The sequence below is a fragment of the Sebastes umbrosus genome, chromosome 19, assembly GCF_015220745.1.
Source record: "Sebastes umbrosus isolate fSebUmb1 chromosome 19, fSebUmb1.pri, whole genome shotgun sequence".
NCBI classification, from domain to species: Eukaryota; Metazoa; Chordata; class Actinopteri; order Perciformes; family Sebastidae; genus Sebastes; species Sebastes umbrosus.
Genome location: NC_051287.1, coordinates 9,418,998 through 9,435,697, shown reverse-complemented (window position 1 = coordinate 9,435,697; position 16,700 = coordinate 9,418,998). Strand labels below are relative to the sequence as shown.

At 39.1% G+C, this 16,700-nt stretch overlaps 1 long non-coding RNA gene across 1 annotated transcript; it reads left to right on the top strand.

The window, feature by feature from the left end:
• The first annotated feature begins 1,125 nt into the window (after positions 1 to 1,125).
• On the top strand, positions 1,126 to 16,550 carry LOC119478367. The gene is made up of 4 exons (XR_005204432.1): positions 1,126 to 1,136; positions 4,637 to 4,641; positions 14,109 to 14,115; positions 16,411 to 16,550. It is a non-coding gene; the product is annotated as an uncharacterized LOC119478367 (long non-coding RNA).
• The last annotated feature ends 150 nt before the right edge of the window (positions 16,551 to 16,700 follow it).

The following is a 16,700-nucleotide window of genomic DNA, read 5'->3' as shown; positions in this document are numbered from 1 at the left end:
ACACTCAATAGATTGCCATTGTTTTTTTGGCTGGTGAGTGAAGCAAATCTAGCAGCCACTTGCATATTTTACCAGCATTTGGCTCATGGCTGGTGATATTTTCCAACCCTGATTATAATTGATTCTTTTTTCTTTTTTCTCTTTTGGCTGCAAACCAGACACTTTTGACGTTGTGGTGGAGAGGAGGACACTGAACAAACTGTTATCCATCATGCATAACCCTGACCACCCTCTCCATCACCTACTGGACAGACAACAGAGCTATTTCTCTAACAGACTGATTCAGCTTCGCCGTCACAAGGACCGATACAGGAAATCTTTCCTGCCTGCAGCAATAACTCTCTACAACACCTCACCTTTGTCTAACAGAGAACTCTCAGATTTATAGTTTCTGTCTCAACCAGACTCTATTCTGTTTTAGTCCTGTAATATTCTTGCACATCTACATTTGCACATTTACTACCTCAATTATTTTGTATTTAAGAACAAAGCATTGTAACTTGCACACTTTGCTAATGAATATAGTATCTTGCACACTTTGCTAATGTATATAGTATGTTATTGCACACTTGCTAATGTATATAGTGGGTTATTCTATGTTTATAATTTAAAATTTGTATGCTAGTTGTAGTATTCGGGTACATATTTATAGTTTATTCCAATATTCTTTATATTTTGTATTCTCTCTATTGTTGACATGTATATTTTATGTACTGTTCCAGTGCATTGCCTGGATAACCTGCTGCTGTAACACAATAATTTCCCAATTCAGGATCAATAATGTACATCTATCTATCTATCTATTTTTAAATGTCTTGTAATCCTCTGACCATAACAATAGGACATAAAGCTGGACCCATTCAGAATGTGTATACTGTATTTATTTCTTTTAACATGGGCTCACACTCATGTACTGACAGGTAACTTGAAGAAAAGTATCATCATCACATTTCAATCAGCAGAGTGCACAGCTTGTCTACTTTTTACAAAATGGATATACCATAACCTCATGTTTGTGGCCCAGTATGTGAGAGAGGATTTGAGGTCAGCGGGCAATAGAAGAACGGTTAGTGGGAGCAGACAGACTGCAGGGAAGTGGAACTATTAGAGTAAAACATTAACACTCTCAGACTGAAGTCGCACCTTAATGAGTCATGCAACACTGAGCATACCCCCACTGATTAACTTTTAAATGCAACCCTGATTGTTCATCTGCAAGGAAGAGTGTCTCATTTGCTTCTGAGTGGTAGACTCCCGTGCTCCAGGGGACATTTAACTGACAAGGACATAAGCATAAGCAGTCATTTAGATTTTTTAATTAAAAGGACGCATAGTTTAATGTTTTGATATATACTGTCTACAAAAATGCATTATGCCTTTACTATCAGTACAAAAGCTATTACAAAGGTAATTCAATTACAAGTGTGGAGACCTGTTTAAAGTTGAAATTTCTAACCTGAAATATGATATAGGCCTAGCTCAAGCGCCTCAGCCATTTCCTATCATTCCCATCAATCATCACAAGACTCAAACACAGGCTACATAGCACAAAATGCAAAGTACAGCTACAAATCAAATTTATGACCCAATGATGGCACTACATGACAAGCCAGGGGATCAAAGTTATTATATTTCATTCTGAGAGAAACAAAAAGGTGTGGACCGACCGACCAACACTGTCATACAGTTAATTCAGTTATAAAGGAGGTAGAGATTTTTAAGAGAAGGGCTGATTAACCTTTGAAATTTTTCTTTAGTTTCGATACAATACATGAGTTTTGGTATCAATACCAAAACTAGAGACCATCATGTGATGGCATCACACCAGCCGCGACACCAAATCGGCCCGGGACCACAACCATCTTTGAACTCAGCCTTCCTTTTGATGTCAACTACACACATGTAATATATCATGACTGCATCTTACACGGTTGTGACGCTATTGTTGTTGTTGTTGTTCATCTTTCGACTGCTCCCGTTAGGGGTCGCCACAGCAGATACGCAGTCAGCATATTTGATATGGAATAGGTTTGACCTTCCTGATGGGGATACATGTTTCGGTGGTGGGAGGATACCTGTGACCCTGGACACGGGGAGAACAAACAGACCGGGGATGGAACCGGGGACCTCCTTAATGTGAGGCGACAGTGCTAACCACTGCTACAGACACGCCTATGGTTGTGAAGCTATCGCAGTCACAAAATCTGACAGACAGAAAAATAAACTTCTGACAAGGTACTTAAAACTGCTTCTGTGGTCATTCCTGCTACAATAGGTGTCTCCAGGACCGTATTTTGCCATGATGAGGACTCACAAGGTGAAAACAATATCAGCCGCACGCTGTCGTGGCTGGTAATGATACATTTTTCAATACCTCACTAAAAATGAGCAAAGTTTTGATTTAAATCAGGAACTGTCTGATCAGTAAAGAGGAGTATGAAGCTGTTCAAGCATTGAATTCTAACTTTTGGTCCAGTTTTTGATACTCTGTGCTATGGACTACACAAAAATGAACACTGTTTTTCACTGATACTTTTGCAAGTTCAATACATACCGGATCTGCAATGGTACGTACGTACTGCGTCCAGGATAGAGCCATATGCTCGCACTCTAAGTTTGACACTGACAAAGTCTCTGGCCTTCTCCTGCCTGCTGTATAAATGGAAGCATACACAGCCTTAACTAATATTACAAACTCCCTCGAGTGCTGTGTGACAAGGTGTAGCTTGCTTTAAGCAGTGCCGGAGGTGACTGACTGATACGTGTTTTCCCCTCGGGGCTTACCGTATAGTAGCTGTATGCACTCACTCCTGAGACTGTTCAGTACTACGAACACGTCGTGTATGCTCGACGTGATTCGACTCGGCTGCTGATACCAGCTCTCGTATACATACTCTGTGGCAGTCATAGTATATTCTCAGTGCTTGTTAGCCTGTGGATATTATTCCTGGCTGTCTGCTGAGTTTGAGAAGGCTCATTGCTGGATTTTTGTTGATCTACCAGATGTATGTCGGTTACAGCTTAATATTTTGACAGGATAAAGAAGCATATAGCTTTACTTCGAGGTCTGGACCCAGGTACACCGAGGCAACATAACCTACCGGCACTGTTATGGACACATTTTGGCCGATATCAAAAAAGAGTTGATGCAATACTGCAACCACCAAAGAGTTATATCAATACATCTCTGACCGTCTCTATGAGGGGTGGAAGTAACAACTGATAAAAATGGATGTGAAATGAAAACTGGAGTGATTAATTATGAATTGTTATATTATCATTTGATTAATTTAAAGCCGATTTGATTAAAACAGTCATGATATGATGAAAATAGAGGCGTGTTTCATCATTTTCCCCTGTCTTACATTCATCATTCACAACACGAGATTACAGTTTATCATTAAGGTAAGTGGCCTCAAAGGTGGGAGTAAGAAGATATTATTGGAAAAAATGGAAGTGATGATTACAAATAGATAATGGAGGTGATGAAATGCATGTGAATTGAAACAAATATTGAAATTGAAATTGATTGACATTTTATTTGAAACAGTGCTGCTCTGATAATCAACTGGGTTGTGTTACTGTCTACCACTCATCATTCACAATACCCGACTGGCATTTATTAGATATATTGCGATTTTTTAAATCTAATTTTAGGAAAACTCTCATAGTATAAAGAACAGACCAGCATATGCATAAAATCTGAGTTTACTTTTTTATGCAATCACAACAGTGGGATCTGCATTTGCTTTTATCGCAGTCCCTGTAACATCAAAACACACCAAAATGAACCACTGCATGTAAACTATTAATTAAAAATGTATAGTGTTTTTGAGAATCAATACAGAATCACAAAACAGGCAATTTTTGTGTTTAGATAGCTATCACACCCAAGCCCCCAGGAAGAGTGCAAGGCTTTGAAGCAAATATTCGTAGTGGCCAAACGGAGGAATTACAACTTCCGTGTCCGTCACTTGATTCCATTGGGCCCAAAAAGACTTTTCCCCATAGGCTTACATTGGGAAAGAGACGTGAATAACTCAGTGGATAATGTTTTCACTTGAATAGCCCGCATTTAAATCATTAGGTCCTAAAAGTTATAAAATAGTAAAAGAGTTATTTCCCTTCCTCCGTTCATGTGAATGATACCCAGACCGAAGCTGGATCGAAAGGGAGGGAGGCGGGGTTAAAGAGGATGTTACTGCGCCTGATCTATGGGTCCAATGGATGCTGAAGATTGCTGGAAGATCCAAGTATTTTATTTTTTGGCATTTTGGCATTTTGGCTTCATGTAGCACCACTGAGAAACTCTCAACGAACGGGCGCCCGCCTCCAGCGCTGTATCCAGTTCTCTTTATACATCCATGAGCGCACCCAATGGTCCCTCCGCCTCAGGACACAATTTGGCCAGGAGGAGAGCTGGCAGCAGCTCTGGAGAAAGACCTTCACTTAGCGGCTGTATAGCAACTCAAACTCAGCCAGTGCGAACCACAGCGGGCTGATAGCCAGTGACAGCGCTCAGTCTAACCTTGATGACGTCAGCAACAGAAAAAGTTTGCTGATTCGGCTTGGACCATGGGCGGTTCGGATCAATTCTTGTCTCATTAGTGGTCTGAGAAACAGTAAATTCAGTCAGTGGGCGTGGTTTTTGATTGGCATTTTGGGCGGTAGTAAAAAGAAATTGCATCCTGTATAGGAAAAATGTCAGTTGGGTTTTGTGAATGATGAATGGTAGACAGTAACACGGCCCGGTTGATTATCAGAGCAACACTGTTTCAAATAAATGTCAATCAAGTTTAACAAATCAATTGACAATTCATCACTCTATTTTTAAAATTCACATACATTTCACCACTTTCATTATTAATTCGTAGCACGTTTTCCTCCCCTCCATTTGTTTTTCTAATTATTTTTCCCAGCCTTCAGGCCACTTTCCTCAATGATAAACAGCAATTTAGTGTTGTGAATTATGAATGATGAATGTAGGACGAGGAAAATTATGAAACATGCCTCTGTTTTCATCATATAACGACTGTTTTAATCAAATTGGCTTTAAATGAATCCAATCATTGGTACATTTTTCACTCTATTTTTCAATTTGCATGCGTTTTCATCACCTCCATTATCACCAATTACTTTTTGTTACTACCACCCCTCATAAGTCTCAACAGAAAGCTGTGTTAAATTCACAAAGGCAGTATTTGTTGCAGGGCTGCTGTATGGATTGCATTGGACTCTAAGTGTTACTTTCATTCCACCTCATTTAACAGTAGAGAGAAGCTCTGCATCAATATGACAGTCCAAGAGAAATGTGTTTTGTCATTCCACATCTGTTGCCATCAGCCTCGTCTTTTAGGGTCAAGCCAATCTTCTTCTTCTTCTTCCTCCTCTTTTATTAACTAACTTCAACTATAAAATGTCACTATAGTGCATCCCATTTCTAAAAAACAAAATTACAATCTTGCCGTTTCTCAAATAAGCTGATGTGAAGGAGACATGCCTCCTTGACAAGTATTGAAACAAAAATCCTTTGAGTTTGACACTACCATGTATAGTTTGATAATGAAAGAAAGAAGAGTTGTGTTATCCTGACCTGAATATAAAAATGCAAACTGATTTTACACATCTTAATATGATTTAACCTTCTGTAAACAGATCTGGAAGATAAAACGGGCAGCACTTGTGTAAATTTGCTCTCTAGTCTATCCAATTTTCTACGTGAGCAGCTCCCCTGTGGAGGCGCTTTCATGGTGTTTAAAGAATAGAAAGAACGTCGAAAGGCTGTGAGGAGAACCTCAGACTCTGAACATGCGTTAAGAACTGGGTTCAGCTTTTTTACTTTTCAATAAGATGGAAAATGATCTGTAACCAATCTACAAAGGAGCTCTTTTAGATGTAGAAAAGCATACAAACCAAAGGGGAGAGAGATGCAACGTGTTATTCGGGGTAAAACTTTGGATTCTCAGATTTTAACACAGATATTACTCAGAATCACTGGACACCCAGGGGGTCTATAGCACTCTCTCAGGGGGTCTGCAAAATAATCTGTTATAAATATAAAATTCTGCTGTATCATTAAAAAGATGGGGACCATTTGCACCAATAGATCAAGCATATTGTGTCCATTACTCCTGCCCTCGTTAGCTTTGGACCAATAGAAACTCTGATATGATTGTGACACATCATGTCAATCTGTCATGAATCAGCCACTTCACTGAGGGCACAACGAACCGTTCCTGCTGCTGCTTAGCTTAGCTTATTATCCCAAAAAAGTTCGAGAACCGCCACACTGAAGCAAGTTATTTCTGTTGAGCTCATCATGATATCAAAGCGAAAAGATTCAGGTAGAATCCTTTTGTACTTGACAATCGACTCCTGATCTGCCTCACTTCACAACATCATATTGATCGACATTTAAAAATACCCCCACTGGGTTTGTTTGTGATTGATTACTGGATCTGACGTGGGATCACATTTAGCTGAGCTGCTGCGTAAGTGGCAGCTGTGGATGGACAGATGACACAGTTCCAGATGATTTACACAAACAGGCAGAAACACACGCACACACACACACACACACACACACACAGAGAGGCAGTGTACAGGCCTATCATTTCGCTCACTGCAACTGACTAGTCAGATAATCTGCAGGGACATCAATCATGAATCGCAGTGGCTTTCTAAAATCTGGACATTCAGATGACTGCATGTTGGCGAGCAGATAGAGCCAATCTGCCTGATCTGACACCCAACGCTCTGCAGCACCACATATGACCAGGAATACCTGCAGTCTGCATTTCAAAGCCAGAGTCCTGGGTTCATTTTTGATTACAGATACCCGTTCAAGCTTGACAGTTGATGTTCTGTCTCGATCAGTGCATAATAGAAATGAAAGACCACAGAGAAAGGGTGCACTTTTGTGGTAGTAAACAAAATTGATATTGTTTTTTTTGGACAACAAGTCAGCATATTTCCCAAAAGTATCCCTTTAAACTTAGAAATGCCCGTGCCTTGAAGCAGTTGATGTGATATTAAGAAACAGCAAAACAAGCTGTTGCATAAATGCTTTGAGCTGAAATATTTTAGTAATGCTGCTTATAGCTGAATGTTAAGTGTGTGTGGAAAAAATGAATCTGACTACCTTTTCTATATGTGACAAAAGCCATGTTGAGTTTACCATGGAGCCAATATTACAGATGACTGTGCTGACACCAGTCATGTCTACAAAACCAGCTCACAAGTAATATCTGGTAGAGAGTTTACAGTGATCCACCTCTAATACAGTAACCAGCTAAATCAGTTTATACAGCCATAACTATGCGTGAATTATGTCTTACCTTTGCTGTTTTGAGAGCAAACGTTTTAGGTGGAATTAATACCTATAGCGGGGGTTGAGCCACATGTGGCTCTTCAGCCCCTCTCCAGTGGCTCCCAGTGGATTTTTTAAAATGGAAATGAATAACTCATAACTAATTTTTATTTATCATTGTTGTAGGGTAGAGTATTAAGGCCACATTGAGGAGAAAAAAATAAATCTGAGATTTTGAAAATAAAGTCATAAGTTTACGAGAACAACAGTTGTAATATTATGAGAATAAAGTCAGATGTTTACGAGAAAAAAAGTCGTAATATGAGAATAAAGTCAGAAGTTTACGAGAAAAAAGTCGTAATATGAGAATAAAGTCAGAAGTTTACGAGAAAAAAGTCGTAATATGAGAATAAAGTCAGAAGTTTACGAGAAAAAAAGTCGTAATATGAGAATAAAGTCAGAAGTTTACGAGAAAAAAGTCGTAATATGAGAATAAAGTCAGAAGTTTACGAGAAAAAAGTCGTAATATGAGAATAAAGTCAGAAGTTTACGAGAAAAAAGTTGTAATATGAGAATAAAGTCAGAAGTTTACGAGAAAAAAAGTCGTAATATTACGAGAATAAAGTCATAAGTCCATCAGCACCACATTATCATATGTATCAGGACCTTGAAAAGATTGCACAAGAAACTGCATTTATTCCAAAGAAAGAACCACACAAACCTGAGGGAAATTTCCTCTTTTGTGGAGGAGGAAACAACTTTTTTTCCTCGTAAAGTTATGACTTAATTCTCGTAATATTGCGACTTTTTTTCTTGAAATAGTATGACTTTATTTTCATTAAATTACGACTTTTTTCTCGTAATATGACTTTATTCTTGAATCTCAGATTCAATGTGGCCCTAATACACCGTCGTAGATAACAGTATATAACATATAGCACATAAAACCAGGAATTATAACAACAGAACATATGGTTGGACAAATAACACAAGAAAAAATATCATTTTATGGCACAATAAATATATATGTAAACATGTTTATGACCGATGTAAAGAAAACAATGACTGAGATGGTTAAAGTGACTTGAATCCGTGCACTGAGACAGTAGGCTAATCATTTTCATGGTTCTTCATAAGGCATAAAACATTAACTGTAATAGAAATATTTTTTTTTATGTCAAAAGATCATAATTATTCAGAGTAAAACTGTAAGATTGAAAATATGAGCATGCTCTTGCTGGAACCAAAAGATCTTTGCATAGAAGAGAAAAAAAACTGCACATATTTCACAATAAAAGAGGATTCAAGGATAACCACTAGTGTAGGTTATTTATGAAGCAATAGCCACTTTTTCCAAGTTATATCCATGTAACAAATATAATTCTGGCAAACCACATCTCTCCTTCCTCCCTTGCCTTCACTCCCCCTGCCTTTCTTTTAATTTCTCATCTGAGAGACCACAGGGTTGCGGCTGACATTTGGCTGATAGATAACAGCTCAGAGCGCAGCCTGGTGCCAAGGTCTCCGGCTGCTCAGATGAATCCAGCTCTCGCTGATCAGAGGAGTCGCACGGTGAGCGTGTGAGCCTGCACCACCCATGGATCATCCCACACAGAGGTGGAGGTGGAGGAGAGACCTGAGGGAAGGAAGATGGATAATTAACTCTACCTTTTCAGACAAGACTTTTCGACGCTCGTGTGAAAAGCTTCTTCAGCTCTGACAGCGAGGTGGCAGCTTTCTCAGTCACAGGGCACCACCTTTAAAGAGTAAGTGAAAGGTGGCCTGTGGAGTTTTCTTATAAACTACAAAAGATATGCTTACAGCTGCTTTGCTATGCTTCTTATAGTACATTACTGGTTACCAACTGTTAATCAGAAGAATAGCGTGAAACCGGCAACATGTAGTGAATCATGTGCATGTTTCATTAAGATAGTAGTGCATTCTCACCCCAACTCGCCATATACTGACGCTTTGTCAGACCTCTCAGCGTCACTCCTCGGTCGCAGTAAACAGGTGCTTAATGTTGTGAAGTAAACAAAAACCTGTGCTTAGGGTCAGGCAATACACCACTGTAATTAGGTTTAGGAAAAACCAACATGGTTGGGCTTAAAATGACTACGTTTGTACAGTGAAAATGACACTGAATGTTGTGAACACGAGACACAAGCAGCGGTCTCCTGGGTGAAAGTCTTGTGTTTGATGATTGTATCGCTCCCAATCTTCTAATCCAGCTTCAAATCCAACCTTTATTCAAACACAACATAGGGAGATATACACATAGTGTAGACAATTTGCAACATGCTGAATTGTTCCAAGGCAACACTCACCAAGTTTGAATACATTGCAAAGTGAAAGTGAAGCTATTCAAACAACTTTTTTGGACCCAATTTGTTGGCATAAAGCTCGCTGACATCTGGTGAGTTCATTGCGAAGATCTCCCTAAATTCCCCCTCAGGCAACAATTAGTTCCCGAAAACGTATTCTTGGTATTTTTTCGGGAGAGAGATGCAGCTTTAAGCCTCGAGCGAACTCTCAGAGCCAAACCACAGACTACTTCAGTAGTTCCACACAGCGTCCCTCAAGTCAACAACAGCAACATAAACCTGAGAATCTAATTATGCACAGAAGATTTAAAGAATGTTTGGATTATATTTGGAGTCTAAACCATCTGGTTGTAGCAGTAAATTCCACACTGGTAGCAGCTAAACACTAATGGGATCAATGCTAAATGATCCTGTGTGGGTGTGTGCTTCTGCTGCTGGTTGGTGGGTATTAACTTTTATCAAATCTACCAATATATTTCACTACTAACATCACATCCAGGGCCGGTTTAAGGCGTAGGCAAGATATAGGTGGTCGCCTAGGGCATTTTCTGCATTAAGGTAACATATGAACAAATAAATAAATACATTTTTCACCCTGTAACTCTTGTTGTAGTGGTTCTGACTTAACACTTTTAAGCCAACAATATCAGAGACCAATTTTGTATTTATATTATAATAAATTCATTTATTATAGATTACATGATAGATAGATAGATTCAAAATCTTATTTTTTGTCTTAAAACCATTGTGATGTCTGATGTGTGTTGCGGTATCCGGGGCTAGGGTTAGGGTTCTGGGGGGGGTTGAACCCTAACCCTAACCGCATGGCGCCGCCGGCGGTGGGGGAGGAGCTCCAAATCCGAATTTTGCTAATAGGGCACCAAAAGGGCTAGACCCGGCCCAGATCACATTTCAAATTGATTGCCACCAGGGACGTAATCATAGAGTGCGTTGGAATATCTCAGGCATTATTCCGGTTTTGAGAAACCTTGATATGCGATGTGGAGTACTCCGATAAAAACCAGGATATTGTGGCATGTGAACGCCATATCCAGGTTGGTTGCTACAGACCAAAGCGACTGAGATGGTGAGATATCAAGTCAATAAGAACATATTAAATCTATAGCTTCCAGGTATACACATTTAACAACATGTGATATAAAACATGTGACAACTCGACAATTTCAGATATGAGCTCTCACATTCTCAGAGGCTGAAATGAAAATACCAGAAACAACGCGTGTGTCATGTCTCTACTGTACTGTACATTTATTGTTCTTAGAGAAGTCACACTTGCCACATGTTTCGGCAGCAGTTGTCATGAGAGAAAGCAATAAATGTCAGGAGGCTGGAAATCATATGTTCCTTTTTTCAGACTGTACAGTAGGATTCAGGGTGCAACACTGTCTCTCACTCCCCCACCAGCCTCGACTGTTAATTATGGTCTCCTGTGTTTCTTATGAGGATTTCTCTGTCAGGTTTTATTTGAATGCAGCAGCAGCGACTTCAGCACAAACCTGACAAGAGTGAAACACACAATAAGTAGATATTTTATATATGAATCTTTATCTATTTATTGCCTATTCATCATTAATACCACATTAAAATGGGTAGACATGGTTATTTTATTCATAGTGAGGGCGAAAGCTCTCTTTTTTTTATGACTTGCAATTATTATTTTACAATATATACACATCAGTCATTCTATTTCAAACTGACTCAAACTCCCCCAACTCCTACCCAATACGGAAACAAGAGGGGTCTGCCTGTCTATAGAGTGGCTTAATTGCCTATAAAGCTATTGCCAAGAAAACTAAAAAAAATATATATGAATAAATACAATCAAATTGTTACAATTTTTAGAAGAAATACATACATAAAATGAAATAAAATAATAAAATCAAAAGACAAACTTAAAACCAGTGTGTTTCCACCTCATCTTTGACTCTTTTATAGAATAAATATACATTCCCCTCTTCAGGAGATATCTTTCTGTCCTGCCCTGCAGCCTATACGGCATTATTTCACATGCAGCTACTCAACCAGTCCTGAAAAGGGCTCTCTCTCTCCAGGTGTCTTACCAACTGTGAGTCTGAGGACTTGTCAGTCATTTTTCTGGACAAGCAAGCAACCTGCAAATCCTCTGGTCGTTAGAGTGAAAGTAGGCGCTCAACATGCTGTCCTGCGGAGACAGTTGTATCATATGAAACACATCAGTCATGTTAATCCACAGATTTGGATGTCCTTTCATTCCTAATGGTGTGTCAGTCAAACAGGCAAAGAGTCACTTGGTGACATAATGAAGGAAGTGCTGCAGGTGTTCTTATGTAGAAAGAGAAATAATGACTGAATTTTGAGGAAAGAAATTATTATTTTAAGAGAGGACTCCATGCTTTTGCTGCTGGTGCAATACAGTGCACTGTATTGCACCAGCAGCACATGCTCGAGTCTCTTTCTATTGCTCCTCACCTTCCTTTTGTACCTGCTGCAGAGACTCAATGTGTGCACACACTCTGACTTCACTATTTGAATATGAAAAGCATTTCCTCTTAGAGCACTGCTTTGTGCATTGAGCAGCTGTAAGCTTCATTAGGTTCAGTAGGGGGTGTTTGTAGCGTGGACAGTGATGGGTGGTTCCTGCTGCCCCCTGGTGTTAGAGCACTGCTAATATCTAGTAGTTAGCGTTCAGCCAAAGACAGCTGGAGATCATGTTTGAGTATGTGATTGTGGACAATGTCATTTAAAAACCACGGGCGTTAATCTGCTGCTAAAACAACAACAACAACAACAAGAGCATTAGTATCCAACAGGGATATTGGGTGATAAGGCTCACAGTTGGGTGTTAGACGGGGTTGAGGTCAGGACTCTGTGCAGGAGGAGGCTAAGACGTGGCTTTGTTCCAAGCATACTGAATCTTTGAATGTTCTTCAGGCTTTTCTAAAAAAGTTAAATTCAGATCAAGATAAAGTCCACAACCTTCATTGAAAAGCTTTTATTCAAAAACAGAGATGGAAGGAATAAAGTTTGAATTCGGTGAACATTGCAATAAGCCACAACTTGAGTTACAAAGTGCTCAGTCAGTCGTCTGTACAGTGAACGTGGATTTGATAAATGACAAACAAAGCTCCATGAAAAGTGCAAACGTGAGAAACTGCTAAAACTTTGTCAAGTCTGAAAACTGAACTCAAATGAAAAAGTGGAAAACGACATAAACTGAAATAAATAAATGTCAGCGTTTCTTTGAAGTATGCAGATTAGCTATCGACTCGCAGGCCACCGTACCGGCTCTGTTATCATGGAGAGAAGTGATTACGATGTCAAGATGTGTGTGTTTTTTTTTTCTAGCATGGATCAATTAATCGATTGAACAAGCAAAAACAATATTGATCGACGTCTTTGGCCCTTGATACAGAGTCGCTTGAAGCAGCAACCTCCGCAGGCAAGATACTGATGCTGATGTTTTGTCACCAACATCCATGTAAAGTAGTAGATTTGTCATTTTGCTATGGCTTGGATTCAATAATAATCACATTAACAATAATTATCATCACCATCACAAGTAGAAGATTCAGCCAATCAGCTAATATAAGAGAGTTGAATAGGACAAAATGCCCTACATACTCGTTTGTTTCACAAAACCTTAAAAATCTAGACAAGATTTTGAAATACAACCTCGAGAATCAATCTTACAATTTTATATATTTAAAAAAAAAAGGGACTAGTCTACCCAATTTCCTTTATGTGGAGGAATCAGGTGTGAAAAATAATGAGAATTTGAAATGACAAAGCAGAGTTAACTTCAATAGCTTCTGTGGGAGCTCACCGTGGAGCTAAATTAATCATTTCGGGTATTTTATCATTTCTGTTACCTTCTTATCTGATCATTTTTAACAGATCCCTCTGTGGATACACACATAGTACAGGTTTATGATGCGTTTTCAATCCAAATACAGAAAAAAACCCACATAAAGTAAAAAGCAGAGCTCCATTGTTATCCAAAAACTGTTAAAAACACATCAATGAGTCACACTGTTTCACTGAGTGACATGTTCCTTCATTACAATGAACACACACACACTGTAGTTCATCTTAAATTAATCTCACACACACCGCCTTGTTGCTGTAAATAACAAGTGAACAAAATGTGTATTAATCCGCCGCTGAAAAGAGTCCCCAACAAATCTGCTATTTCCTCCTGTTTGAGTAACGTTTGATAAAAACTACCGTGTCCAGCTGTTTTAGGAGATTACTGAGCCTTTTAAAAACTTTATATTTTATTTTAGAAGATTTGAATCTTCAGTAGGAACCAATGGCCTCGGGGCCGAGTGCCTCTGACAGGCTGGGCTTTGTTATTGACAATTAAAAAAATATAGAATAACGCCAGCCTTATCCTTTAAAGTGTGAAAGGCTTCTGGCAGATTTAGTTACGTATAATTATGTTGAGAACATTACACTCATGGCTGATTTCCACTGAGTGATTCAGTTTGGCTTCCTCACCCACACCAACGTGTGATCTGGTGATGGGATGGCTTTAGTTTCACTGGCATTTCCAACAAAGCATCTGTATTAATTTTACATGGCAGCAGAATATCCAAAAAGTAGCCGCCCTAGTTTTTTTTTTTTTTTGTGAAATCACAAAAACCATCTACAGCAGACGATAGGACCTCACGACAGCTGCAGCGCCGTAACTCTTCCCTTCCAGGTCAAGTCTGGTTTGAATGTGGTCACATTAACACTCAAGGTTAATAGAGAAACATATTAATGCGTGTGCTGTAATAAATCTCAAATTTAATCAGCATTTTATATGCACCAGGAATTAAATATTGGATTAATGGATAGATGGATAGATATACCATGAAATACTGTGAATGAACCAATTTCAAGTTGTAGTACAGATGTTCTTCTCACATCAAGTAAGCCTTTTTTTTTAAAATGTATTTCCTAATTAGGATATTTAATTCCCATTTGCAGTGTGGAGCATAAAGCATTGCAAAAACCTCAGAAAACCACTCAATTATCAGACATTAATCTCCATAAATGTTACACTGTCACTGATATTTGGATGGATTGCCAAACATTTGACAAAAAGACACAAACAAAATGACCTGATTAAAACTTTTTTGACATGAAGACACAGAATATCAAAACCAGAAAGGGCTCAATAATCAGCTGACACACAGGTTGGATTCGGTTGTGTCTAGAAGGGAACTCGCAAGTTGTGAAATCTGATCTGAGATCTGCCAAAACTTGCAAAAACTCTCACCAGACTCGCTGCCCGACGAACTATCCTGACCTTAACTACTCCAGGGTCAATGCCGAACCTTAACCATCTCGCGACAGTTTCCCCAGTTTGCTGGTTCCCTTCTAGACACGACTGTTATCAGTACACAAGTTAGAAACAATTTACACAAAATATTTACACCCCTGTTGTTTTATCACCCACCCATCCAAAGTAGAATCTAACTTCCACTCAGAGCACTTCACAAAGAAACACCACTGATACAGCAGCAATAATAATTAAAAAAATAAAAATAAAAAACAGAACAAAACCACCGTAGCACAGTATACATTTCAATAGGCACAGCAGAGCATTGGCAAACGTAGTGCACATTCAACGATGTAGGTCAGTATATGGCTCTCTGTAAGACAGAAGTTCATTAACAAAAGGAGATGGTTAAACATGACGGTCCGTTTCAAATCGCGGAAACACGATCCAAGACACGCCTCCTTTTTGGACTGAAGAGTTGAATGTGATAGTAGAATAACAGAGTGACTTCCAAGCAACCGGATATGTCCTTCAAATTGACTTGTTAATGTTACCGTATGGAAAACAAGCGCTCCCGCACAGCTCTACATCACATTTGACGGGGAGTCAGGGATTGCTACACAGCATGAATCAAACTCCTTCAAGTATGAAGAAAACAATTCGACAAACTTCATTTCTTGAACAAGTCGTCTGTGAAAAGAAGATGAACGAGCAGCTGCGTGCATATTGTCCCTGACACAGAGAATGGTAATGTACTGAGCAGCAACTGCAAATGTAAGACTGCATGGAAGCCTTCATTACTTCCCCTTCATATAGAGTGCTGCAGGAATGAGTCCTAAAACCCGGATATGAGTTAGCATGTCTGTGGTTAACACAAGCTTAAGAGGGTTTTTAATGTTTTACAATATAAAATACGTCGGTAAATATCCCACTCATTTTAAGTGTTTTAAAAAAGGCGGTTGCTAACAAGTGGCTTAATGAGACTACTAAACGTCATCACACCGAACACTTTAGCTTAGTGGTGGTGACGTGAAGTAATGCAATGGACCCAATGGAAAAATCCCGTTGTCTTTATGTCCATGGCCTATTGAAAGAGGCTGGGACATCGGTCTTGGGGTATGACGTATAACACATGCTCAGTGTAACTGGAGCTGGGGTTGTGCGTTGGCTCAATTTCTGCGAGTTCAGACCAGAATTTTACTGCGCATGTGTTGTAACCAAAAGATATGATGCATTACTGACGCATGACATGTCCTCTTTCCACCCTCCTTGTTTATGTCGAGGGAAACTGTGCAATTCTATCTTCGGGGTTGGCCTACAAAAAATACATAAATCCCTGCAACACTCTATAATGTTAAACAAATGTGAATACAACTCCAAATTCAATCAAAACCAGGGGAACAAGAGTGCCTATAAACACACTTACTAACAAGTGCTCCTCTATGACCAAATGTAAAAAAAAGAACAATGTATACATTCATCAGTAAAACAAGATGTCTTCATGTGCACAGTTCAATAGACCTCTATATACCTTCACTTTCAAACTTTTTACCAGACCAAACCTCCCTTAAAAACACAAAGACGTGTGACTGTGCAGTAAGCTTTACCATATTTAAAGGGTAACTTCAGTATTTTTCAACCTGGACTCTATTTTCCCATGTTCTTGTGTCTAAGTGTACGAAGCCCCTGAAGGGACACGGTAACAATTTTTTGAGGACTGCTTTTGCGTTCCCTCGCAATATGTTTTGCGTTCTCTCACAATAAATATTGACACCGCATGTATGTACGTATGTATGGCTAT